Source organism: Belonocnema kinseyi, chromosome 7 (genome assembly GCF_010883055.1).
Source record: "Belonocnema kinseyi isolate 2016_QV_RU_SX_M_011 chromosome 7, B_treatae_v1, whole genome shotgun sequence".
Lineage (NCBI taxonomy): Eukaryota > Metazoa > Arthropoda > Insecta > Hymenoptera > Cynipidae > Belonocnema > Belonocnema kinseyi.
Window position 1 is genome coordinate 101694521 of NC_046663.1, and position 27806 is coordinate 101722326.

The 27806-nt window shown below is 33.5% G+C and overlaps 1 protein-coding gene across 2 annotated transcripts in view; it reads right to left on the reverse strand.

Annotated features, from left to right (window-relative positions):
* LOC117176098 (protein dead ringer-like) overlaps nucleotides 1-27806 on the reverse strand; it is a 171512-nt gene that overhangs the window by 49289 nt on the left and 94417 nt on the right. The gene's annotated exons all lie outside the window — the stretch shown is intronic.

Below are 27806 nucleotides of genomic sequence, written 5' to 3' on the forward strand. Positions count from 1 at the left end.
CCTATTTTGGCTTATACCAAGAGCGAAGAACGGAAGTTGTCAAGTTTTTTGATACGATTATGTCTAAAAATCCATGAAATTTAGATGCTGTGACGAAAGTTACTTTGTCGCAGTGAACAAACCTTTTCCAAGTACAGTTTCACTTAAAAAAAAAAATTGGAAAGCACCTTCAGTTGCTATTGCATGTTAAAACTTGTCCCTTGCAACAAAGTGTAACACTGTAACCATTTCTATAGATTTTTTTGTCGGAAATGCAGCTGTATGAATGTAAGGCCGACAAAGTGTCCAAGGAGCAAAAAATGTTCTAGGAAAGGCAGATCCAGCAAAAATCGGAAAAGCATCTGCCCTCGCTGGAAAAGGAGGAAAATCAAAAGTATAGCATTGTCCACGACCTTCCTCAACTATGCAACCAAGAGATGTCCGTTCATAATATTCTGAAACAGGTATCTATACCTGACGATTTCTAATCCCGTCTGAGTACCGATCCACGACCCTCACTCCTAAGCTTACCTGAGAGCAAAACGATTTCCGGATAATTTATTACTTATAGATCCTTCTGCATTGTTCTGAAAATTGATCATTGGTGCGATTTCCAATGTTGGGTCAAGGTTGGCTAGAATTAAGCTTTGTATTAATGTCTACTGCACAGCGGGTGTAAATTATAAGCCCTGAGCTTCGGCGCCAGAGTCTTTAAAATGTGCAAAGTAATTAATAACTACAAATTTAGAATTATGGTATTAGTTCGGAAAATGTGTTGTTGAAATTCAATCAAATATATTAATTTAACTAGTTGTTTTATAATAGAAAAAAATCAAACCACTTCAAAGATTAATACATATTTAAAAACTGCTTATAATGTACACCTTTAATTCATATATTTAATTCATAACAGAACAAAATATAATACAAGGATTACAAAAATGACTGAAAGGATATGGGATTTAAAAAACGGTTTGAACGAGGCGCCATTGAGACACAATATAGGACTTTTAGGTAGACCGAAGAATGACAAGTTCTTCAGGAACGTGATTAATCAAACCCAAGGTCGGATAATACTCAGAACCAAAAAAAGGTATTAACGTTCCTCAGAATCGAGACTAGACTTAGGACGAATACAAATTATTGCTGAGCTTTTGTTGGTAAAAATAATGACGAGGACCCTCGATAAGGAAAATTCTATTTAACCCCTGTTTTCTTTGAAAGACAAAGATAAAACGCTTTCCGGATGCACTTGTTTGCTACTTTTCGGATTCCGCTTCAGATCGAAAGATTGAGATTAGCTTAAGAATGCAGGTTTTAAAATTGACATTGTCTGGTAATACAGAGTTTTTCGTAGGATTAACCAGTCAAGTACAGCGCTGAGGCTAGTATTGGGGACATTTTTCTAATCTAAACGAGATGGAAAGAAGTTAGGTGTACGACTGTACGGTAAATTCTGTAATATTTATAATTCAGATAAAAGGATCTCTGGAATACAATACTGTCTGTCAATTTTATTGAATTTAAAAATCATTTTTCGTTAAAGGAAGTGTACGTATACACATATAGGCTTGAATTTAACTTTTGATTGAAAGTAATCCTTAATAAGGAGGGGGAGGTAATAATCCATAAGGAGGGTTGACTTTATATACAGGAATATTGTAAATTTCAAAGTAAGGCATTTAGATAATGATCGAGGAAAATATGTATGAGGAACGTAACAACAGACTATAAATTTAGAGCAATAAATTCTCTATCAACAAAGCAATGGAAAATCCACTTAATCTGAGAGAACATTGCCTTTCACTTGTATAATTTTTCAAAATATTTCATGAACGGTATTCTATTCTCTATCATTCTAAATCACTGTGTCGATGGATATTATATCGTATGACTCAGACTTGGCCCCAATAAAGTCATTAAAGTCAGTCTTTAATAAATCAATCAAGTTTGGGGTTTTTGTCCAGGAAGATACGCAGTCAACTGATACCAGGAATACAGCTCAATTCCAATTATAAAACATTTTCCTATATTTTTTGCCTAATATCATTAAGATATTGTTTTTAAAAATCTCACAATTAAAAGCTCAAAATTTTAAAGTTCTTATTTTTTAAACATTTGTATTTAAAATGGTTCAAATAGCTATAGGTGCTTCATGCTTGTTAATTTTGAATAATTAAACACTTGATTGCTGCAATTTCTTAGCATTAACATAGAACATTTTAAAACTTTTTCTTTTAGTACTGAACAGTTTCAAATTGGAATTGTAAAATGTTTAAAAGTCCAATTTTAAATATTTCCGTTTGTATACGATTCACAAATTAACCATTTTTGTTTATTCAAAATCGTTTAATTTTTTTACTCAAAATGGAAATTTTATAGTTTTAATTACTTTTGACTTTTCTAACAGAATGACCGGTAAAACTGTTTTCTGAACAATATGATAAATATAAAATGTTTTGAGAATGAGGAAAGGCAATTAATTATTCAATTTGTACTCATAAGGTGACATAAGCGAATGTATTCCATTATCAAAGTGCCTAATGAATTTCTACGACACTATATGGACATTTAACCGATGTCTCGTAGATAAATGTACACAAGGCAAATGGGGACTCGGAATGGTTATAAAAGGTCCATAAATATTTACCAAGTACCCATGAAGAGCCTACTAAAATTCCCTAGAATTGATTTAGAGACGCGATGCCGCAAACGCTGTTGGCTTTTAAAATTATAACTTGTGTATTTGCCTTAAAAATTAGCCATAACCTGAAAATCTGAACCTCAATAATATAACCACTGCAATACTTTACTTTCTAATTATAATGACCTAAGGTGTACGAATAGACAAGTGTATGTTGAGATGTTCAGTGATGAACTTAAAAACTCAATTACAAAATGATAGATTGCCTATATATATGTTGTATGTGCATTTACATATTCACCCTATTTTTGCGCAAAACTGGAAAGCTAGTAAAATAATAATTTAAAGCAAAATTAGGCTATAAAAGGCAGTAAGTTACTTAACTTATATGCAGTGAATGCGAGATCTATTCTAAATACAAAGTTTAGAGAATGAAATTCAGATTTATGTGTTATTATGTATGCCTTGCGCAAATGTTTTTGTACACTATAATAGAGATAGGATGGTCGATCCTGATCAAATCTATACCTATCATTTGTGGACTGAGATGCAGTAAAATGAACTTCGACCTTCAAGACTTGAAATTTTTGTTCTCTACAATACAATTTTTTTAATACAATAATTCTAAATAATAATATTAAAAATTGCAGTTGTTTTTTTTTCTAGTCACTTTTAAGGAATAAAAAATTGAACATCAAGGTTGACAGGAAAGATATATGACAAAATTCCTAAAGTCCAGGTCAAATATAATCTACTGACAGAACACAAATTGCTCAAGACCCGAAACCAAACGATACAGGGGTGAAGAGGCATTTACGGCACTTATTTAATAAGATTTACGACATGAATAATCCAATAAGAACACAATTGTAGCTTTAACAAATTTCGAAAGAATAAACCTCACAGCCTAAAACTCGACTTCGTACGTTTTTATACTTGCTGGGTCTGAAAAACCATCGGTAATATAAAAGGACAAAGTTTTAAGGTACAACTTTCTGTATATTTACAACATACCAAGAAATTCATAAATTCAATAGAATCTACAAAAAATATTCTTTTACGATTTTATTGTTCTTTTTTCGGTGGTGCAATTTCTTTGATGGATTTAGGGTACGGTTTCTCTGGGCGAATATTTGAATCGTTTTGATTAACGCTTGTTATATTGTATAAAATGTAAATAATTACACTGAAGTCCATTTCTCAGTTCCTGTTTAATTCAATAAAACAAAATAATCTCTTTCCATCACAAAATTATTATTACAAATAAACTTAAAAACTGTGTTGATAAATCAAACAAATTAATAAAATATTATTCATCAAGCTAAATTTATCTCTCCTAATCATTAAAAATAAAATATTTTTAGTTTAGAATGCGATTTAAAAGAACAGGATTCTCGTCTTTATTAAAACAATAAAAAAATTATGATGATTGATATAATTATTAGTTTATGATTCCAAACATTTTAGAATTTAACAAAGTAAAATTCGAAACTTTCAAAATGTTCTAATTATTAAAATATAATGTTAAATATAAACATATTTAAAATTGAGTATTTGCAACTACTTGAGAATATTTTGTATAAGAAAAAAATTCAAAGTGATATTCGACCAGTAGTCAATTTTAATATTTCCCAGCAATTTCTAGGATGAAGACATTTCTGGTTTTATCGAAAGGATTATTTTAGATTCTACACAGAAGCTGACGTGCGGGGATCACTGTATAATTTCCTTGAATTCTGGATGCGAACTACTAAAAAAAACCACAGGGTGAGTATTAAACAACATTTGAAATGTAAAAGTACTGCTAGTTGCATGGTTTTACCCGAATTAAACACTAATCTATTTTTTACTTATTTATGTGAAAAAAAACTTTCGAACATTTTCCAATGGCTCTAAAGTATTTGCAGACATATTAAAAATAATAAATCCATTGTCGAGAAAATTATAATTTCATTTTCCATTTTTAATTTAAAATGTTCTAGAAATCCAATACTGCAATTGTTATTTATAGTCAATTCTGGCAACATGAATAAGCCGGTAAATAGAAAGACTATAAGAGAGACTATATTTTCTGTAAATTGGCTCAGCTTAGAAATGCAAGTAATATGGAAAATGTTAAATATATAATTTGCCCGTTTAAAGGCATTATTTCGTATTCAGAGCGCGCTCTTTACGTGTAAAGAATGCGAATTATACAGGTGCAGGGAAAAATATGTGGGTTTCAACGAATGAGCGCTGCTCTTTGATAAATAAAAATAAAATTAACAGCTGACCAGTTACCAGCTATATTCAGGACGAACGAACCAAAGTGCATTCTTCGAAGGGTTCGTGCTTGAGCTTAAGTGCCTTAAGTACCTGTGAAGTGCGTAAGTAAGTACGAAGTAAGTACGTAAGATATTGGTTGGGCGTAAGTACAGGCGTGCACTGGCACTAATATCCGAACCGTGAGATGCATGCCTACCCAGTAAATGTTCCTGCAGGGTGGATCCGAAAGGTAAAAAAACATCAGTTTAAAAACTGAAAACATAACTTTATGGTCTTTTGAGTTAAAGTTTACGCTTAAGCATTAAAAAATTTTCTTCAACCGGAAAGCTGAACCAAAATCTCAGACGCTAAATGCCAATGTGCCACTTTTTGATCCAAAAAGGTTGCACAGCACGGCGGGCTTGAGATACTTTTAACCCGCAGGTCGTCCGAAATAAAGTTTTCTTGTTGGATATGAAAGTAGGTGTCGAGGACTTTTCAAATAATTTGAATTTGTGGTATCGATTACCTATGCGATACGGTTGAAATTCGGGGACCGGCCAATCAATAATAGTTCTTATATAAAACACAAAGAAATACTACATGTCGATTCTTTCAATAAACCCCCGAGCCAGCCATTCATATCCAAAAATAATATTTAATTTCAGAATTAATTTAAAAAATATCGCATACTACAAAATTCGATTTATTTGAAAAGCCCCGGACAAAAGATTTTGATTTTAGGTATTAAATCATCGTAAGGGTACCGAGTCTCATATCTGACAAGGAAATTTCATTTCGGATGACCTTCTAGTTAAAAGTATCTCAAGCCCACCGTGACAATGGAGAAACAGTCAAAAACTACTACATTGAAAATTAAATTTACATTCACATAAGTCTTTACAGATATAAATTATTTTTTGCAAAAATAATTGGTAACATTTCTCTCAACAAGTTTTTCAATTATCCCAATCATGAATGTTTTGAATATTAAACGTAAAAATATCTTAAAAACTGAATTTTTGCAAAAATGTTCTTTCAGATAGCAGAAAATAATTTTGTAAAGGGTATAGACAGCTATAATTAAGCATAGGTATTGGTTAAGTTTAAAAAAAGCGATCAGGCTAGTTCGCGGTTAGTTCCAAATGCCAAAGGAGGAGGCTTCGAATGGGATGTAAACGAGAAAGAAGTAGTGAAGGAGAGAGAGAAGTAGCGTGATAAATGATCAAGTATTTAACACTCTTTACGGATTAGCATATAAACTACGGACAGTCCATAGATCTTCGTGGCAATGCATTAACGGAGCGGTGCGGTCCTTCGGGTGTAAACGATTCCTCTGAATAGCTTCGACCAACAGAAAACGGGTTATTGTTTCAAGATTTTTATATTATTTTCGAGTTCCTCCTACGCATTCATCAGAGAAATTCACTTAAAAACACAGGGTAACTTGTATCAACTTGAATATTCTTTAATCTTTAAATTTGAACTAAATTAAGGGTGTCAAATCTTTATTAACGTCATGTTGAAAACATATATCTTACGTCTAAGAGCTGGATTTAGGTTTCAGGCCGCCCTAGGCTACTCTACAAATTTTCCGCCCTTTCTTAATTTTCAATACTACTTTTTTTTATATGACTGATTTGAGGAGCAAAAAAAATACTAGGACGCAGTGCCGTCCTATGACTTTATATAACATCTTCATGAGTTAATTTTATGCGTCAAGTTTATGTGTTAACTTGACTAAAAACAAAATATATATTTGATCGACTCTTATAGATACATAAAATTCCAGAGAGATCATGTGACTTATTTTTTGGTACATTTTTTACGTGTGTTTCACAGTAAAATCGTCAGCGGTTGGCTGATTGGCCAGTAATAAATCGAGAAAAAAGGTAACGGCAGTATTTGCAGCGTGGATAAAATAAGCGAGATTCGCTGATTAATTGATTAGGGAGGCGTCTGAAACCGCCCCTCGCATTATATGCTCGAAGGCGGTCATTAAGCGAGTGCGCAATAGAAGGGTGTATGCATACCGAGACGGAATCACTCCTCAGTTTCGAGAAACAAAACTGATCGATCTGGACTTGATACCGTGCCTAATGGCTGCATGTGCATGATACAGACCGCCCTTCTTTCTTTATAATCACCTTGCCACAATCAACTTAGGGCGAAATCTAACGATCTTTATTCCTCTCCTTGATTCCTTCTTCCTCTGATCAATTAGCAAAGTCACTTTACCAAAAAAATTATTGGCCTGCTATAAACACTTATCACACGCAATGATCTCAATATCAAAAGTGGCGCATAATCGCTGAGTTTAGTTGCATCCCGCAAAATAGGAGGAAAAACTATATCTTTCGGTAAATTTCATGATTTTTTATTTTTATCATAAATTTAAATATTATTGACAAGGGTAACATTTTATTTATTAATTTACGATTGCACTTTTTATATTTATGGGAAAAGTTATGGGGGTATAGGAATTAAAGGGGGTGATTGGAGGGGTAGTAGGGAAGTTAGGGTCAAATGAGGGAGTACGAAAGAGAAGTGAGGATGGTGGAGAGGGAAGGAATGGGCAGGGATGGGAGGGAAAGTAAGAGATTGTAAGAGGAAGGGCACAATATGGGGGAGTTGGGAGTATGGAAGGGGAGGATTTGAACGACTTAATTAACGTCCTAATGGGCTACGTAACGCTTTTTTGTGGGTGCGCGGCGATTACTTTGACTAATTTTTTCTATTGAAATTAGAATAGAAAGAATTATTGCGAATTTCTGAAGAGCAGATTTTCAGGGGTCAGAATAAGGGTGATGATTGTTTGTATTTATAGAAGTTGGCTTAGTGGAATTCTTCGAAGCCTTTGTAAAATTGCGAGCGATCGAGCCGGTTGATTGGAAAAAAATAAAAGAAAAAATCCGCAGACCTCAAGGACCTTGCTAAATACTAAATGTTATACGATATACGTATACCAAAGGCAAAATGTTTAGCAGCGCTAAATGTTAGCCTCGATTCCGGGTAGGCATGAGCCGTAAAATGGTGATGTACGCCAACCGGGCTCAGATCAAAGTCGCGGCTTTCAAACAATGTTAACCGTTGCCCATGCTTGCCTTTCGACTTATTCGCGTTATTCACTGTGGCCACGAACAGCGTGGAGGGCTTTTAATACGTATACACTTTACACCGCACGTGCACAAAAGAAACTGTTAACCGTCGAGTAATGGGTTCCAGGTGCATCAGGGAGAATCGCGGGAAAGTTTTTAATGAAGGAATTAAGTTCTTTTCTTATTGCAATAATATATAGCAAACTGTCCCCTCTTGAATTAAAAACTAAAAGAGAACCTAATTTTAAAAAAAACGTTGATTTATTTATTATTGCAAGAAAGAACTATTGTTTCTATAATTGTATTTTTTAGTAGTTTGCAAGTTTCTAAAATAGAAGACGATCGTATTTTAAACCGACACAAGAAATTGTGTGTATGAATTTAATGCACAGATAAGCCCGAAAAACATGAGTTTAGAGGATAAATAAGCAGCCTGAAGAAACTGGTGCATAGTGCATAAATAAGAAGCCACAAAAACTTGGTACATAAAAATCTTGCGCACATAAATAAGCCCGCACACGAAATTTGTGCATAAAAAAGCCGGCACAAGAATTTGGCGCATAAATAAAACAGAAACAAGTATAATTGCACAAAAACTCGGTTAAAGAAATTTTTCGCATAGAGCACAAGAAGCGACGATATTAATTCAACGAATGAAGCTGGCGAATGAAGTTAATGTGTAAAGGTGGCACACCAAAAATGTCGAATCAAGTTTTAATATACAAAGCTAGAGTATAAAATTCACGCAAAAATCTGGCGCAAGAAGTTACTGATATGAGGTTGGCATTCACATAAACTATCCCATCAAGTTAGTGCATAAAACTGACAGAAAAAGATGTTGCATAAAGTAGGCTCATATAAAACTGGCACATAAAGCTGGCCTAATGAGACTAGCATAAGAAGATTAAACGTTAACTAAACAAAACCGGTGGGGCAAACACTCCGTGGTAAAATATTAAAACGAATCAGAATTTAAACATAAAATGAAGAAACAAAAATTACAAATGAGTAAATTTAAATATTTTTTGGAAATAAATACTTATACAATTCAGGAAGAAGGTTGTAGTTTAGCATATGAGGAGTGTAGAGTGGAAATAATTAAGAAACAAAAGCCGCCTTTCTAGAATAATAATGCCAGGCTCTATCGCAAAGGAGAAAACAATTTATTAATCCAACAGCAGTGCTCTTTTCACTTGAAACTTGGTGCTTGAGGCACGTATTCGCATCGAATGCATGTAGAGAACAATATGAGTAGAGGACATAAAATGAAAATGCCTATATAACGCGTCTCGACAACATTGTTTTGTCGCGAACAGGTCGGTGGTCACGAACGCGTCGTTTCTCTCTATGTTAAATCGCGTGTCTTTGTCGCTCGTTTAATGCACGATTTGGCATAAACATTGGCACGAACTGCAAGCAACACTGTAATCTTTCTCCACGGCACGGCGTCTACACCGACCTTTTAAGGAATCTTTTTAATTTTCTTTTATACTTTTTGCATTTCTGCCACCAGTCTCGTATTGGGTAGTTGATTATTTTTCTCGTTAGCAATGAAAAGAAGTTGCGAGGGTTCTGTATGTAAGGCGATAGCATGGTAATTGGCCAATTTCTTTGTTTTATTCCACCAATGGAACGTGTGGGTTCCATTCTTGATCGCAAATGTAGTTTACATTTGCCATTTATATTTTTGATGCTAATTTTCCAATTCAACATTGAAATCGCTACTATATGGATACAATTTTCACTTTCAGTTTTGAATCTTCAATAATTGCAATTCTACATCATACAACAGGGGAAATTCTTTCAATTGTTACGTTCTATGTGTTTAGAATGTGGGAAACGACCACTTGTCGACCAAATTGAATCGAAGGGTCTATTGGTAGGTTAGAAGTGTAATTAAGTGTAATGCGTGGTACTTGCGAGGATATCGGGTGTGAATTAAGGGGCCATTTGTTGAGCATTGAGGAGTCTCCCTTTTTGATTTATTTACTTACACTTATCGCTTTCAGAAACCTAACTCAATGACAAATAGTGAAACTCATCAATTACGAAATTGATGAGAGTAATTAAAAATCAATTTTAGCTTTCTAAGTATTTCAAAAACGTTTTTGTAATTTAAATATTATATTTAAAAAATCGCAGATTGATAGATTTATTTATTTATTACCTATTAAACTGATTTGAATTGCCTCTCTAAATCTGAATTAGTCAAAAGTGATTTAAAGAAAAACAAAGTCATTCCTTGCTTCAATAAGTTGTAATTGAATTAGTTTTAAAAAAAATAGACTACGTTATTTGAATAAAAACGTTAATTATAATTAACTAATAGAAAATATACAGTGATGGAAGTATACATGCAGAGAAAAACGTCGAACCTCAAACGTACACCGATTCAGTGTTGTTTTGAGTTGCAAAAAAAAAAATGAGACAACGAAGAATGTGAATGCAGCTATGTTCAAATGACAGCTTCACACTGGAAGTATTGCCATTTTGAGGAAGAAATATCGGGTTTCGAGACCATAACAAATGAGCTGCAACAAAAATGAACCCACTGTTTTTCTGTGGCAATTATGGATAAGTAAGTTTTAGGGAGATCTAAATAAAGTTTTTTTTTTAGTAAAAATGGCTTTAAAATTTTTTTGACATAATAATAAGGTTTGTTCTTTATGAAATGAAAACTTGGACCTTATTTATAAAGTGACTTTGTCAGGCAACATTGTTTGCAAAAATCATTCCCTATGATACTTGACCAAAGAAAAATAATTTTTACTTCTAAGAACAAATTCACAAATTAAATACTTTTCAAAGAAAAGGATGTCGTTCTTTTACAAAATCGACTACCACTAACTCTGAAAAGGCCTTCATTATTACAGGACTTTGTAAGGCGACATTTTTTGTTTATTTAAATAAATTTTATTAAAAAATTCAAATACCAAATAAATATTCAAAAAACGCTACATCCAACAGCACAAGAACTTCAGTTAAAGCCATCATAAACATTCAAATTTAAATTGTTTGACTAAATGGTTGCTCTGCACTCTTCAAAAATTACGAAACCGCCGATTTTGTTAGTAAAACTGTTTACAAAAAAAAAACAATTATGGCTCACTGGTAAAATGACAAGAGAGGCATATGACCAAGTGATTTACAGTTAATTGAGTCGAAAAAAAGAAATCTGCCGGTTGCAAATTGAAAGAAATCTGTATTCATTTATAAGATTTATTGAATTAAATATCAAATATTCGAGCAAATATTGTTGTCTTACAAAGTTTCGTAATAGATCAGGTCCATTCTGATTCACTGGCAGTCAATTTCCTAAGAAAAACTACATCTATTTGTTGACAAGTAGTCAAGTTGTCAATTTGTTTATAAAAGAAACAATTACGTTTGGTTGGTAAAGTATAATTAAGGGTAGATTTTCCTATGTAATTTAAAATTGATCCCGTTAAAGAAACGAAATTTACCGGTTGAACATGATAGAAAAACGTATATGTTTATCAAATTTATTAACAATTAACAATTGTCATCAGGTATTAACAAATCGATCATGCCAATTATTTGGGACAAAGTTTTGACGAATTTTGTTGATTATGTTTGCTTTTTGATTTTGTTCACTTTGGATTTCAAATAACGGTAACTATAAGCAATATTGTTAGCTATAAAGCGCATACAAAATTGAGAAACGAAGTCTTCAAGTGTTTTGAATCTTGAATTTTTAATATAAAAATGCAAACATTTTTTTAATGTTTCAACCTACCGGATGTTATTTATAAGGAGTGTTTTGACTGATTTCATGATGTTTAACAATAAGATAAGTCGTTGCAATCAAATTGGATCAATTATAAACAAAGAAATCGGCTCTCACAAAGTTCTTTGGAATTTAATTAAATTAAATTTTCGAAAAATTCTCAAAACGGATAACAATTGTGAGCTCTAGAATCTAGAACTCTAGACTAATTTTTTCCAGAAAAAACTTTTTTTATCTCATTGCGCGGCGACTCGTTTTTGAACCGAAATGACCTTTTTCATATGGATGCCCACATATAAGCTTTATTCATATAAGAAAATACTTTATTCATAAAGAAAGGAGGAATTTTCACTAACCTCAACTTAAAAAAAGGTCTTTAATCGAGTCAAATCAACTTCTACTGAAAATTTACGACCCCACTCGCAAATCGCATTGAAGCCTCAGTGCTCACACTTCAGTATCAATGTTGCGGAGTTTTTGCCTTTGTAGAGCGAGAAAATTCCCAAGAACGCGGAAGCCCCACTGCTACGGTAGCTAATTGGAAGTGAGTGTTTTGTACTGATATACGAGTAATGCTCTAGCCTTCCATATTTTTATATGCTTCTCACTATTATAGAGAAGTATAATACCCAGATGTTTTTCGAATCTTCACTACAAGACTCTAGATAAGTTCACCCGTATAAAATGGGTAAGAATAAGAATATGAAAAACGTAATGAGGGGCCGGATGAGGAATTCTTAAGATATTCTTCGAAATCTCATTGAAAGTAGTGTCATGTCGATCATTCTTTGCGGGCTACGGAACAAATTCATGCAGATGCGGTCCACATAATCCACAACTGAGGTGGGTAATAAAAGACACGACGTATTACGGATTCAACTGGCGATCCTCGCGCGGCCTGTCCCATTATGAGGGACTAAAAGATACGAGGGGACTTAAATCACCGCGGTGACACAAAAGCGAGTGCCAGGTGAATGCCGCGAGTGTTGAGTCGAAGATTTCAATTTGTCTTGATTACTGCGACGTGAATATTAAAATTCGGCCTGATATGAGATAAAGAGAGAGAGAGAGAGAGAGAAAGAGTGAGCTGTAAAGGATTCGAGAAAAGAAGAAAAGTGAGGTGCGACGAAACCAAAAGTGAAACGAACAACATGGAACGTACAGGTATTCCTGGCCTATGAATATTCAGGAATAGACGTCAACGAGGTGTAGATATACCAGCCACCAGAGAATGGTATACATTGTACAAGATGTTTGACTGTCAACGAGTTTTAATGGGGAGTAGTACTCTGCTCGCCCCGGGAGCTTATCTTCACTTCTGAAACTCGATAACGATTATACAAGTTTCATGTAATCTGTGCACGGCTTATCTTTTATCTTGAAACTTTATCCAAAGAGGCCTTTTTGCCTTAAATTAAAATAACCTTTTGCAATTCATTTCACAACGTTTCCTTATATTAGAATCAGCGTATCCTTTTTCAAATACATTTCGGCAGAATTATTACACAATTCTTTGATTCTTTTAAGACAATGAATAATAATTACAGAAAAATGTTGTTTTCACTTGTATTGTCTTTTTGTGGCTAGTCAATTTAGCAATCACAAGGATTGTAATGGTTCAGCAATTCAATTGTAGGGAACGTAGAGGTTTTTTCTTCTTCTGAAAATACAGACATAATGGTCGAAAAAACACTAACATAACCTAAAGTTGTTCAAAATAAAAAAAAAATGGAAAAAATTCTCAAATATGGGAATCATATAAGCATAGGAATTTTTGAGAAAACATGGGGGAAAATCTGGAATAGGACATTGACCGTGATTCCTGTAATCGAAAAAAGTATGAAAATTGAAAATGGAGGGGGGCTAATATTTGAGTTGCCCTATAGGGCAATTTTATACTTTAATCCAAGCCTGGTCGTGATAGAGACATAAAAGCTTCTCTTAATAAACGTTCTGTTTGTCTCTGTAGAAAAAGCAGTACTGATTTCAGTAATTACGAAAATTGTGTGAATAACAAGACTCAAGATGTGAAAACGAGGGAATGAGTGGTATTTACTTTTTACCGACACGAAAGTAAAAATGACGGGGAGGGGACTTGAGGGCTGAGGCTGCAAAGCATCGCTGTGGCTGATACATCGTACGTCGTAAACCGTTAAGTACCTGAGAGCAAGTAGAAATGAAGCAACGTGTACAGCAAGCATACATCTGTCGTGCATATACACACGGAAAAGGGAAAATAGGGTCGTGGGACGGAAGCGGATGTAGCGGCCATAACATCGCGGACCTATACTAGAGGTCGTGATCAACGCCGAGAATCGGTTGGTTTTCTTTATTACGCCTTGAGCGGACCTCTACTCTTGGTTCACCGGTACCCAATCCTATCTAGCCTAAGAGGTCGGCTCCAGTACATCGCCATTGATTGAGCGATCGTTAAACAGAGACGATTCACTTTCCTCCTTCCACGGATACGACGTATCTCCACGTTCATACCTCAAGCTCTTTAACTCCAATCTCCTACCATTTACAAGCTCTCTAAATTTTTCTTATAAGTAAAGAAAAACACCATTTTTATACTTTGCAACTTGAACTTTTCGGTAGGATCATTAAATCCACGTGTACAAATGACAAGGTTCCATATCCAAGAAACTAAATAAAAATGTGCAAACTCAGTGGCGGATTGGCTGGGGGCGCAGCCGGGGTTTCCCGGCTGCGCCCCCCTTGGTTGGTGCCCCCTAAGGCCTAAACCATGTCAAGGCGCACCAAAAAGATTATATTGTTTAAACAAATAAATATATTTTAGATTAAAGTGGAAAAACTGAAAAGAATACCCAATAATATTCAGGATTTATACTTATACTCCTATTAGTAATACCAGTAAAGTAAGAAAGTTTCCTCCAATTTCTCTTTACTCATATTATCTCTAAGAAATTCCCTAATGCATGTTTTGGATTCTACTTAAGAAAATATTTTTTAAATAAATAATAATAAATTATTCATATTGAAACAGTAAACGTGAAAGGAATATTCTTGCCATCAATTACATTACGGCATTTTTAATTTCTTTGTTTACGATGCAATCCAAAATATATTTATTGATTAAAAATGTATAAGACACCTGATTGCATTTTTTATGGGTACCCGCTGATATATTGATTTTGTATATATATTAACTTAAGATGGCGCCTATACCTACCTTCAGAGAGTTTTCAGATCAACTTATTTATGTAAAAAGTATGACTCCATTTTAGCTTACAAATATAAAAGGGGGAACACATTTAATGTATTGCAAAATGTAGACTAATTATGGACTGTATTTAATTATTTTAGTAATTTTTAACTTTAAAATCCATTTTTATAATAAAATTACTACTTATTAGTCGAAATTTTCTCTAAAGCAAGTTACTAGCTTACATTTCCAGAGATCGGATCAAAGGATATATTTCCTTAATTTGGAAATTGTAAACTATTACTATATTTTACTGCACTTTACTATAATAATTATTTTATTATAATTTAAGCATTTTTTCGTAATTTTTAATCTTATTATTATGAATTACTTATTTAAATTAAGGCTTAAATCTTCGCGGCAAAAATACTTGGAAACTTGCAGTCTATGGCGTGACAAGTTTCAAGTTGGCAAAACTGTTTGCCAATGTTCATTGCGTTGACACGTTTATCTTTGTATATTCAATAGATTATGATATGATGAATTGTAAAAATGAAGAATTAGAATGAGTGCGTCTAGAGTGCGCGTCTTTTGGTTCTTGCGCTTCGCGCTCGATAATGAACCAACCTTTCACTCTTTCCTTATTCTTTTTCTCTCTTTTTTTATACTAATAGGATTTTTCTCCCTCTCTTTCTTTTGTTACATTTTTGTCTCTAATGAGCCGGAAAAGAGGTAGTCGGAAATCTTATTTTTATTTCTGATCTTTGTTATGTTCGGATTTTGGTGCACAAGAAAATGGTTTTATAAGAACGTAGATTTCATTTCGACCTTAAATGAATCATCAAATACTCATTTCTTAAAGTCGCACCCCGATAAAGTACTGAAGTATATCTGTATCTCTGAACAAATTAAGAATATTCCATATCGATAATAAAAGTGCCAGCATAAAACATTTCATTGACCTGACTATTTAACCCATACTGATTTGATTTAGTGACCGACTTCTTAAGCATTCATCTTAAGGAAGAAAAATAAGGGAGTATCTTTTTCATGAAAATACAAGGGAAAAGTATCAATTGTTTACATAAAAGTAATTATTCGGAGGTGTGAGTTTCATTTTTTTATTACAAACTTCTCGAAAATTAAGCAATTTTTATAAGTGACGGTTTATTATGACGCGCAAACCATCAGTCGGCTAGGTTCTTGTTATGAAATTAATTAGTTGGTCATTTTTTACCATAATATTAACAATTTTGTTATTTTTTTCATGAAAGTAACATTTTTTCCTAAAATATATATTTATAACTAGAATTATCTACATAAAATTGTACATCATTAGCGGTCCTTTTTTTATTTTTCAACGATTTCAAGAATTTAAAAATTTGTAAGTGCTTCCAATTTAAAAACTTCATCGATTTTGAATATTATTTAGATCGTTAATTTTTCAAAATTGTTATTACTCAATTCTTAGTCGTTTAAATGTAACATTGAGCGTTTTTAATTATAAAATATAGTTCAATGTTTAACAAACTATGATAACATTTAATTAAATTTTGACGTTTTCAAATATGAAGTTATATATGTTTTCTAAAATTAGAAATAAATTGCTGCTTATTCTTAATTTTAATTTAAAATTCCTTAATTAGGAATGCTTTTTTTCAAAATTGAATTTTTCAAACTAAATTGACTTGAAACCTAAAATTGTTTAATTATTTATTTTTATTTGCAACAGCGCCACTTATCATTTAATTCACTTACAATTATATGCAATCACAAGCCATTTCATTCCCTTTCAGAAATAAAAAAAATGAAATTAGGTTTATACTTCACATTCAGTAAAAATTGAGAGTGAAAGATAAAGGGACACCTGACAGCAATCTGTACGCTCCGAGAAACAAGATGTTCCAGAAACTATCTGTCGCCGGAACATACGAAACATTCACCTGCGTTTTTCTGAGAAAATTTATTTGAGATGCCAGACTTACGTGATGTTAATCATTAAGGCCAACTTAAGATACAGTTTCTGATTCGCCCGAAGAGCCACTAATTATTTTGCATCGAGCACTATCAACGTTGGAAAACATAGATCGCTAGTAGAAATCAAAGTAACCCTCGTCATTTCCAGTCCCAATAATTATTTTCCAGTTGTTTCCATCATACATTACATAGATGCACGAAATGTCAGGGACACTTACTTTATTTAGAGAAAGCCTGTTTTAAATTATCATTCAGTAGAGGGTAAAAGTTAAAGCGCCAAAGACCCTTTGAAGAATGAGAAGATATTTTATAAACAATTTCGATAAGTAAAAAGATGAATCCTTTTGCGTGTCGCCATTGAAACTATTGAAAGGTTTATTTTGGTTCAATTTAAACCGAAATGAATTTCCATCTAGCAAAGAGCTTCTAAATTTAGCATGGACTCGAACCCTAGAAATTTCTCGAATGTCGGTAAATGAAGATAAGAAGAATCTACATTTAGAACTCAGCCTGTTCCTCTGTACTAATCGTGATAGTCATTATGTTATTTAGATTTACATACAATACGATGATTTACTTTAGAGAAATGGAGGCATTAGATCGGAATGCGGAAATATAATGATGGGTCGTTAGAATGTGACGCACAATCCAAATATTTTTAATACGATCGCGTATAATGACCGTTACCGGTATATGTAGAGAAATTGACGAGTAAAACAAGCCATTAAGAGGCAACCTTTCCCCTCCACATTTAATCGATCGCTTAATGACCACGCTCAGTGCGAGAGATCGAACGATCGCAATCGTAATTAATACCGTCGACGGTGAAAAATGATTCAGGACTAGGGGCTACCAATCAGAACGCGTCTCATTTTCTCATTCGATCGCTTCGAGTTACTGTCGCTGCTGGCAGAATCTATCCCTCACGATCATTCCTCAAAAGTATTTGTATATTATCTACTCTTCCTAATTTATTCCTGTAATGTCATTTAGATTTATTCTTTAAGAATCAAGACCGACATATGCAAATTGAATAGAGAATTGCTTTACAGATACATTTTTAGACCTAAAGAATATGTTTTCTTCAGATTAGTAATTACAAAGAAGACACTTTCAAATCATTTTCAAACTCTCATCGTTTCAATTTTTATATTTACGAGGTAGTTTTAGTATTGTGGGGCTATTGTGAGGATATAACTGAAATTTAGAGAATTTAGGGATTCGTGTCCGTACAAACAGCAAACTTCTAAAACACTCACTGATCAATTATAATAGCTTAAAATGACGATATTTTTTAAATGTTAAATGAAGTGAATTTTATTATAAGAACAATAATGCGTGAAAAAATGAAAAATGTAACGGGGAATGTGAAATTGTGATATTATGTATAAAATCGACCCCTTGTTGGATTTTAAATTTCAGTTCTTATTTTGGACACTTTGAAATTTTAATTTAAATACATACCATATGAAAGGGTGTATTTAAATTTTAGTTGTTTAATTTTTAATTTCAAAATTGTCTGATTTGAAGGATTTAACATTTTAGAAGTTCAATACACTGGAGTCCCGCTTTACGGGTACCCGATATACCGCATAAGGTGGTCCAAAGGGGCGAGAGAGAGAGAGAGAGAGAGCCAGCGGAGTAACTGTATACCAACGCAGGAGTGTGTGAGAAAAGCAGGCAGTACCCTCGGTGGTTAATCGGTTCGTCTGCGTGTCAGGCAAAAATATCGCAAAAAAGAAACAAAAGGGAGCGTTCAATGTTTGAGCATCAATATGAACTTATAAAACAAAAGAAAGCAGGTGCTACAAAAAGTATGTTTTACAGAAATACGTTATCGCTCAGAATACGTACAATCATGTGATAGCTCGCGAGTCTAAGCCAATAAATAAATTGAAAAATTATGAATATTTGAAGAAAAAATGTTCGAAAACAAGTGATAATGCGGTTCTGGACGGTTATTTACTTTTTGCCTGTAAATATTTATGTATTCATGCATGTATGTGCATATGTATGAACTTTAATAAAGTTTGATTTTCGAGCACAAACTCGGGATTTTCTCTCAGATTTACATAACAGGCAATTTTAAAGCATGAGCTTTTAAAATTAGAAATTTAACAATTTTTAAATTAAGAAATTCGAATTTTTAGTTGCAATGTCCCTATTCACTACCAATCAAAATTCAAACATACATACCCCACGAAACCAAAATAATTATTTGTGTCACTTCCGAACTTTAAAGAATAATAAATATTTTGTTAACTTACGAAGACCTAGAACTCTCGATGGAAAATAAGAGAAAATCGTTGGAATTTGGACTCACCTGTAACAAAAAAAATTTCAATTAGACAACAAAATAAAGATTTGCTTTTTATTATAATGATATCATGCATAGTATTTTACACTACACGAATACCTAAACCCAGAGTGGAAATTACCCAGATCTAAAATAAATATCAAGAAAAAAGCCATAACTGTCAAAGTCTTATAATCTCTTTTAAGCTTGAGTTCATGACCCTAATTTCAATTCCCGAAATCATAAATTTCTTGTAGGTAATTACAAGACGGCGCCCTCTTAAGTTTGGCAAAACAATTATTGAAGCCGAAATTTAATAAGATTTTAGCGGTCGCCTCGAACGATTATTTTCTGCCTTCCTTTCAAGTCGCCAGCAGGGTCTAAACTCTAGACGTATCATTGCATTACTGCTCGGTTAACTTTGTAAATTTCTTCGCTCCGCTTGTATTGCTACTATGTAATATCTGGGATTCTAGGCCAAGTCAAAACAACGGAAGCGAATGGGTCGCCCGAGAAATTAAGTGGTTAAAAGCTCGACTCCTGCTTTCATCGGATCTCGTTTGACATCTTACGAACCAACCATCAGACGAATTCAAGGCAAGATTCCTGAGAAATTTCTAATTCTACAAATCTGAATTGCACTAAACTCTAAACTGTATACCCTTCATCAATAAATATGACTTTTCTCCACAAACATTCCTTGAATAAAGAATATCCGGCCTAGGGTTTAATATTTGATGTGATCAATTTATATTGCACTAGTAAAAAATATTTTAAAAACTATAGTAATTCACTGTGGTTGTTGGCATCTAAAGCCACACACAATATATAAAATAAATACACAAGTATTGTGTTGGTAATCCTATTTTATTACGACTGTGAATCTTTAATGTATCACCTTTATCATGCTTGGAGCCCTCAACATTAATTGTTCCCTCGACTATATAATAATTGTTCATTGCCGCAGCAGCATTAAACGCCGCGCATTAAATGTCCGCACAGATAAAATTTTTGCTTATACTCCAAACGATATATTGTCGTAATTTATAGTAGCAATAATTTATATCATAATTTATTGTATGCTTGGTAAGAACCAGCAATTATTTTTCTTTTGATTATAATCTTTTTTGCGATAGTTATAATAACAACCCGTCAATAACGAATTATCGAAGGTCGATGTTGTGACCGTTACTGATGGTGCGATTTTTTATATCCGGTTGAAAAGTAGGCATAGAAATGGTAGAAAGAACCGATTTCAAAGACATGGATATAAAATTCATCAATGGAAATTAAATAGAAAGCAATTATTTCAACAATCGCAACTTATACTATTAACTATTTGAATCGTGGGTATAGTAATAATCCTAATCCGAATACACACTATGCACAGCACATGACTTGCGTGCGTCGCGTGCAGAGTTCTTATCCCGCGTGAACATCTTCCATTTCTTCTCTTACTTCTTCCTCTTCTTCTTTTTATTTCAAGGTGGTCTTCGTCCCTCGGCCAATACTGGCTTCGCGAGGACTACTCGCTTGGAATCGCTGGAATCTTAAGTCATTAACGTATTTGTCATCGAGTTCAGACGGCGCTCCGACTTTTTCGTAAGCAGTGAGAATTTAGGCCTAATTAAGTCAATTTTATAGAACTTAAGATGTAAGCTTTCGTTATCCACCCCTCTTTTATCGGCTTTATTCTCCAATTCTTAATTGGCAAAAAGAAATTAGTAATATTCAAATCTGTATCAGAGTTATATCACTGATTTAAATTAGTGTTGCTTATCAAGAAGTGTTTTCTAAATTTTTCTGATTTGGCTCTGTGACCCACTTCCCACTGATACAATTTAAAAAAATTTTTAACGCTTTTGAAACTCTGTTAATAAATGAAGTTCATTATTTTATATTCAACTCTTATACTTCACATTTAAATAAAATCCAAATAAATTATGCAATTATCTGCAAGAAAACCCAATAAAAAGCAGAGAATCTAAACCCGAAAAACACAAGCTGTGGTGTCGCCAACGATTGAACATCCTGCTATTGTATAATGTATATGAGCGCATTTCTCATACTCAGCTGAATGCATTTCTCTCCTTTGGGTTTCCGAATCAGAATGAATGCATAAATTAGGTACATTTCAGTGGACAAATCCGCCAGCGCGTGGGATGCTGATTATTTGCTTAATTGAGCCTAGAATACGAATTCAGCCGACAAAATAATTTGCTTCAAACCATTTTTCCTTTATTTAAATTAAATAAATTCAAACCTTTTAAGCGGAAAAATTAACATGATTATAGAGCGTTTTTAATTTCAGTATACAACCCAAACATCCTTAAAACCCTTAAATGATACACCTCAAAATAATCACGTGTGATACACAGGGTTTCATTTTGACCCCAGCGTGAAAGAGTATGGATAATTCACAAAATTGTAATATTTTGCTGTAATTTTGTTATATATTTGAATTCTTCTGAATAAAGGTCATATTAAAATTTGAAGGACATATTATTGTTTACATATTGGAAAAAATAAAAGTAAAAATTTGTTAGAATTTTTTAAAATAAATGAATATAACTTTGTTTATTTGTAGTCATTGTTGCCCAAAATTGGATAATATATTCATAATAGACTGCACTTCAAGATATAACTAGTTTTATTGGTGGTTTTTTCAAAAAAGGTATTTATGTTGAAGAATGAAGTGAGATATTTTAGGATAAGAAAAATTACAATTGAGGACTCAACTGAAGGTTCAAGCAAAATTCAAGCGGTAAAATTGACATAAAGGTCTGAGGTTCTTTGGACCCCTAGTGTCATTTAAAACTTACATCTATAAAACATTGCAATTTTTATTTATTTCACAATGTTCTCGAAATTCATTTTATAGCGTGAAAGAAAAACGAATTTAAGCTTAAATTTAAGAAAATGAAGAAAGATAAGATAATCAAATGTTATAATTGCGCCTCTAATTAATAAAACAAGCTTTTCAACACATTTTTTCTAAGAAAAACAAAAAGGTTCAATACAGATGTTTCGCCTGACTGACGTGTCGCATCGAATCTCCTGAATGTTTAATCTCAGTTCGAAAGGAAAATTGAGAGCAGGGATCGAGTATCTCGCCTTGGAGTCTTCAAACTAGGGGGTGACGATTCCAAGTTGTTGCTGCGAAAGGGGGGAGGGAAGTCTAAGGGGCAAGGAGACGAACCTTTTGACGCGACATGTGTCGGTCGTCTCCCGTGAGATCTAAGACCGTCTTGACTTCCGCTAATCCAAGAATCGGGCCTTTTAATGCTGCGCGAGGTTTCGCGATTATAAATATCAGAGGATACCGGGAATCTGAGGGGGTTCGTCCAGACCTCCAAATAAAACTATAACCGACGATAGGGTTGCATCCGAAACTCCGCAAAAAGAGCGAGCCAAAAGACCAAGACTCACTTGAGAAAATAATCCAAAAAAAGTTTAATTGCAATCTGCTCACGCAGCGGCTTGTATTTAAATTTACTATAAAGCAGATGCTGGCAAAAGGAAAGAACTTACGAGAATGACTTTCAAATTATTTAGAATTAAAAAACTAGAGTCTGAGTTGGCCGCAGAAAAGGTTAATTTCATACACAGGAAAAATTAACATTCATTAGAACCTGAGGTTCAAATTTAACCAAATTTTGTCCTATTAGTTTATTAGTTGGTATAATGTAATTCTTATTGTGAGAAGTATCATTATTCGAAATAAAGATTCCGTAAGAATTTTATCATTCCAGAAAGATTATTCTCGCTTTAGAACTCAAACTGAGTTTCAGTCCATGACTATTACTGGAAAATTTTTATCTAGATGCATTAGCAATGGTAGTAATTGTAAAAACGTTTTTCTATGTTTCCGTAAGTCCAGGTCTTAATTAAATCACATCAGTGTTTGTTACCATGACGTCCTCGCGGTGCCTCAAAGCAAAATGACGTCACGAAGAGTCGTTTTAACTGGTGCATTTATAGGAGCGCTCCCTTCATTTACTATAGCTTTCATGTAGCATTCAATTAAAAAGCCTCGAAGTACAGTTGTCAATTGCCGAGAGCAAGCATTTTGCTTTGTTAATACAATTTTATGAATACATTAGTGAATGCAATCTAATTTCTATGATAACATAACTGCCGTGCAAAATAAAAAAAGGTAATAACAGTTGGGATTTGTCGCAATTGTTTTCGATTTAAGTGTATTGAAAACAACTGTCAATCGAGGGCCAAATCCAAAATGTAGTTACCTCTTTCTTATTTTGCTCAGCGGAATTTTCCATACATACATACATGTTTTTCATAAAAGTTTCTATCGTATGTTATGTCATTGTAGAATCAGGATGAATTAACACTTTGGATGGCAGCGGTGGGATTACGGAAAAAGGGTTTTCATTAAAGACTCCTCAAATGGCTTCGAGTGTTTAGTTCCTTAAGTCTGTTCAAATAAACAAGATTCAATAATATTATGCGGAAAAAAATATAAATTTTTGGGTAAACGATATTATCATTTAAGTGAAATGCTAAATTATTCTGGTGTTGCATACTGAGAATGAAATGTATCGTAATCGAATAAGACAGCCCTCGGCCGGAAAAGCATGCGTAAGTGGCGTCTCTTGGAAAATGAATTCGATTAATTATAAGGGTAAACAGCTGGAAGAGGGTTTGCGATTCACCCTCTTCTTCTATGCTTAAATGATAGAATTCCCTGGTGTGAAACGAAGCAGAGCGAAAGAGAGGACGGATCCCTTCTAACGGCACGCGACTCACTTCGGAGACCAAAGTATGGGTATATCCGCAGTAAACAGGAGTCTGATCGTCACAGAGATAATTTTAGGAGTATAACGAAGCGACACATAAGAGTGTGGTCCAGATGGTGTAGAGATACAGCAGCATTGTTGCATGTGACACGAGCGATTGCTAATTTTAGAACAGAGGGTTTTTTGGTCCTTGGATACACTTAATACCATTTAGGAAAAGTATAGGTTCCGACAATTATTCAATTTTACAATTTCAATCTAAGGAAAATAATAATTTTTATTTATTAACTACTTCTATTATTAAATTTTCTTTTTGAATGAGAAAAATTGTCGGAGGAGCTTTCCTTCGGTTACGTGACTCTTTTTCTAAGCACTTGAAATTATTAAAAACCCGATGCAAATGACAGTAATTGCGTCAGCTCGGGATATTCAAACAATGATGTATGCAAGAAGTTGTCAATAAAATTACCCCTTCATTTTGATCCTTGTCATTTACTTGATTTAATCTGTGATTGCTCCACGTGAGAACACGTCTAAAACTAAGAGTGATGTACCATTTTGGTTGTGAAAACAGAAGACTGACGGGGCAGTCATCTGCTTAGTTATGATTGGTAATCTCTATGGCGCAAAATTTTAAAATAGGTGAGATTTACCGCGGTTCTAGTAGAGCCGATGTAATTTTTTAGATGGTGGTAGCTCTCAGTGGGACCCTGCGGTGGTTGTTTACCCGTTTTTCAAATTATATATGTGTATATGTGTCTACTGAAATGTTAAATTATTAAATGTTAGATGATTATTAGTTTAGTGGCGTTAGCAACTAATAATAATTCAGCAGGCTTTGCATAGCGCTCACTTTTCAGGAGGCGTTACGGTCTCATAAAACGGTGATTACGAATAAAATGCATTACACAAAACTCCCGCTTTCAGTCACCCAGTTCTCAGCCTTCCAAGAACTGCTAGCTCACGCTGTTTCTCAGGGGAGCAGGGCGAGAGCGTTTGCGACGTTACATATATATATATACGTTTCGATCCCCCCGAAATCAGTCCAAGGTTATTTGAAAGCAACCCCCGAAACTGGACTGAAAGCGAGAGTTTGGTGTATTTTCAGTTTTAAACGATTATAGCACCTGCAGTAATCATATAAGTTTGTATATTAGACCCGAAAATAAAAATGATTTAATTGTGATAACTTCCACTATAAGAGTGAACAATTTTCAGATTATTTAATTTAAAAGGCTTCGAGTTTAAATTTATTCAATTCTGATGGCATTTAATTCAAAATTGTTTATTACAAACGTTGCAAAGTTAAAATTGGTCCATGTTTTTATTTGAATATATTTAGTGCTTTTAAATGTATAATACTGTCCCACTTTAAATGTTATAAATGTTAATTTATTTATGAATAATCCAATTTGCAAATTATTGTTTTTTCCGAATAACCATATAAACACAGAAACATCAATGTATATAGAAAATTATTGTCCATTGTTGTTTATAATTATAATTATTTATATTATTTAGCCGTGAAAATTCTAAACATAGAAATCAAGATTGTTTCAAAATTTTTCTTCTTTGGGTACTTTCTTTTTTTTTTATTTCAGATTTCGGAATGGACCCTGGAAAAAAAATATTATTCATGCCATGTGGAAGATTTTCTTGAGTAAACTCCCCTAAATTAACCCCGGAAGTAACAAAAATATCCTGTGTAAGAAATTTGAGGAGATAGAGTATAGGTTCTCGACTATTAGAGCACTAGAACACCCTGCTTCTGGATTTCGGGATGCATATAAGCGATTTTAGATTATTCGTTATATACTAAGAGCTAACTTTAAATTTTTGGATTTTTGTGGCATTCAGACTTTTCTCCTTTTATTACTGACAGCTGCTTTCCGTAGTTACCAGCAATTTCCGAAGGACTAAGAATGACTCGAAAAAGTAATTGCAGTACAAAAATTATCAATGCATGGCACGTGTACAAAGTAATCAAGATTGTAAGGCGCTATTCAAAAGTTGCTGGATACATATCTTATGCGAAGAAGAAAAAGTTGATATTTCAAAATAATATGACCGATATAAGTGTGTGGTTTACTACATATAGAGTATAGGCACATGTACTACTTAATATGTTTAGATGTAATATTATACAGACTTGAAGTTTCATTATACTTGTAATTAATTTATTAATTGTTTTACGTCTCAACTAGGTTCCACACCCTTGCGGAAGTGGCGGTTCCCTTTCAAAGATGACACTTATAAGTAACAGGATAAAAGATCGACGCTTAGTATAAAGGAAAAGTTAAAAAGGTACTAAGAAAAAAGAATATCTTTCGCCTCGACTTCTCGCGACTTATGCCAGTGATATTTGACGGTTGATGGATGAACCGTGCCAGAGACCATCACGGTTCCAATTCTATAGAAGCCGAATATATTACATGCACAGGAAATACCACGCAGGCTTTCAATCTACATTCTACAATAAACACTGCCAGTACCAATTAAGAATTCATTTTTAACCATCCTACATATGCATGATTTTACATAAATATAATTAATATATCGGTTTATGAAGTAAATTAAATGCATCAGATTTTGGAATAGGTGCTTCATTAAAAATTAGCTAAGTATTTGAACGTTTAACACTAGTTTTAAAATTACTTATTGATAAGAATTGTTCTTGCAACTTGTATTACATGAGGCTTTTTACGCTTAAGAGTGCAGCAATTTTCAAGTATATCATAACAGTCTGGCAATAAATGTAAGAAAATGTTACAAACTTAAGTGAAAACGCACGGGTTTCCATTAACAATCTTATCGTCATGGCCAACCGAAGCTATTATTATCTGCCGATAGCATTAACGAAGTGTTTAAAAACTAAAAACAAAATTATGTGTTAGCCAATGAATTATCGTACATGCAAAAAATGTATGACCGTACTATTCCTCAGTTAGCTTGAATTTATTAGAAAACTACTTCTTATTGTATTTTTTTACAGTATCTGCGGCATTTGTGTCTTTCATTAAAAACTTCAAACGAGCAAAAAGAAAGAATTAATAAAAATTGAATGCATAATCAATTTACTGTTGCGTGCAAAAGAGCAGAGTGGAAATCGCAATTATAAAGAGGTGGAAGAATGAATATGAAAAACGGAACCATGCCGGGCTTGTTTGTCATTCAAAATATATGATCATAAACTGCGGAGACTGCTGGCTTAATATTTTAGATGTTTAAAGCTGCCATTAAAGTAATTTCTCTGAGGCTATATAAACGCTGACCGACGGGTCAATACGAAGTCGAGTTCCAGGGTCGCGTTTTCGAATTTTTACGAGGCGAATTCGCATGAAAATACTATTATCGTCTGAATCTAGGCCAAGCCATAAGCTTAAAAATGTGAAGGGCAGCACTTTAAAGGATCTACATATGGGGCATTATTCTTCAACTGCCCCAACTCAAAAAGTCATGTTTTTCGATTGTCTCTAAATTCTGGGAATATGTTCGCCTACCCAACAGTAGTTAATCCACAAACTTATAGACCAGGATTACAAACCCTCCCCAAGTGAGGGGGGGGGGGGTTGAATTTTCAACCCCAATGCCTGCAGGGGTAGTTTCAAACGCCTGTAACTTCCTTTCTAATTACGCGATTTAAAGTTTTTATGAGGGGTTTGGAAAGTGCTTTTTACACGCTTTCATCCTATTTTATTATTTATAACAAAAAAAATTGTTTAAACCATTTTTTCAATAAATCAATTGTTTATTTAACTTTTTTCTCAATTTAGGCATCTACGATTTTTTTTTAATTAGTCTCAAAAGAAAGCTTGACTTTTTTACTATGAAAAATGTCTAATAAGAAAATGGAAAAATTGAAATTCATTGAGTTACAGAGCCGGTTGTAGAGGGAGT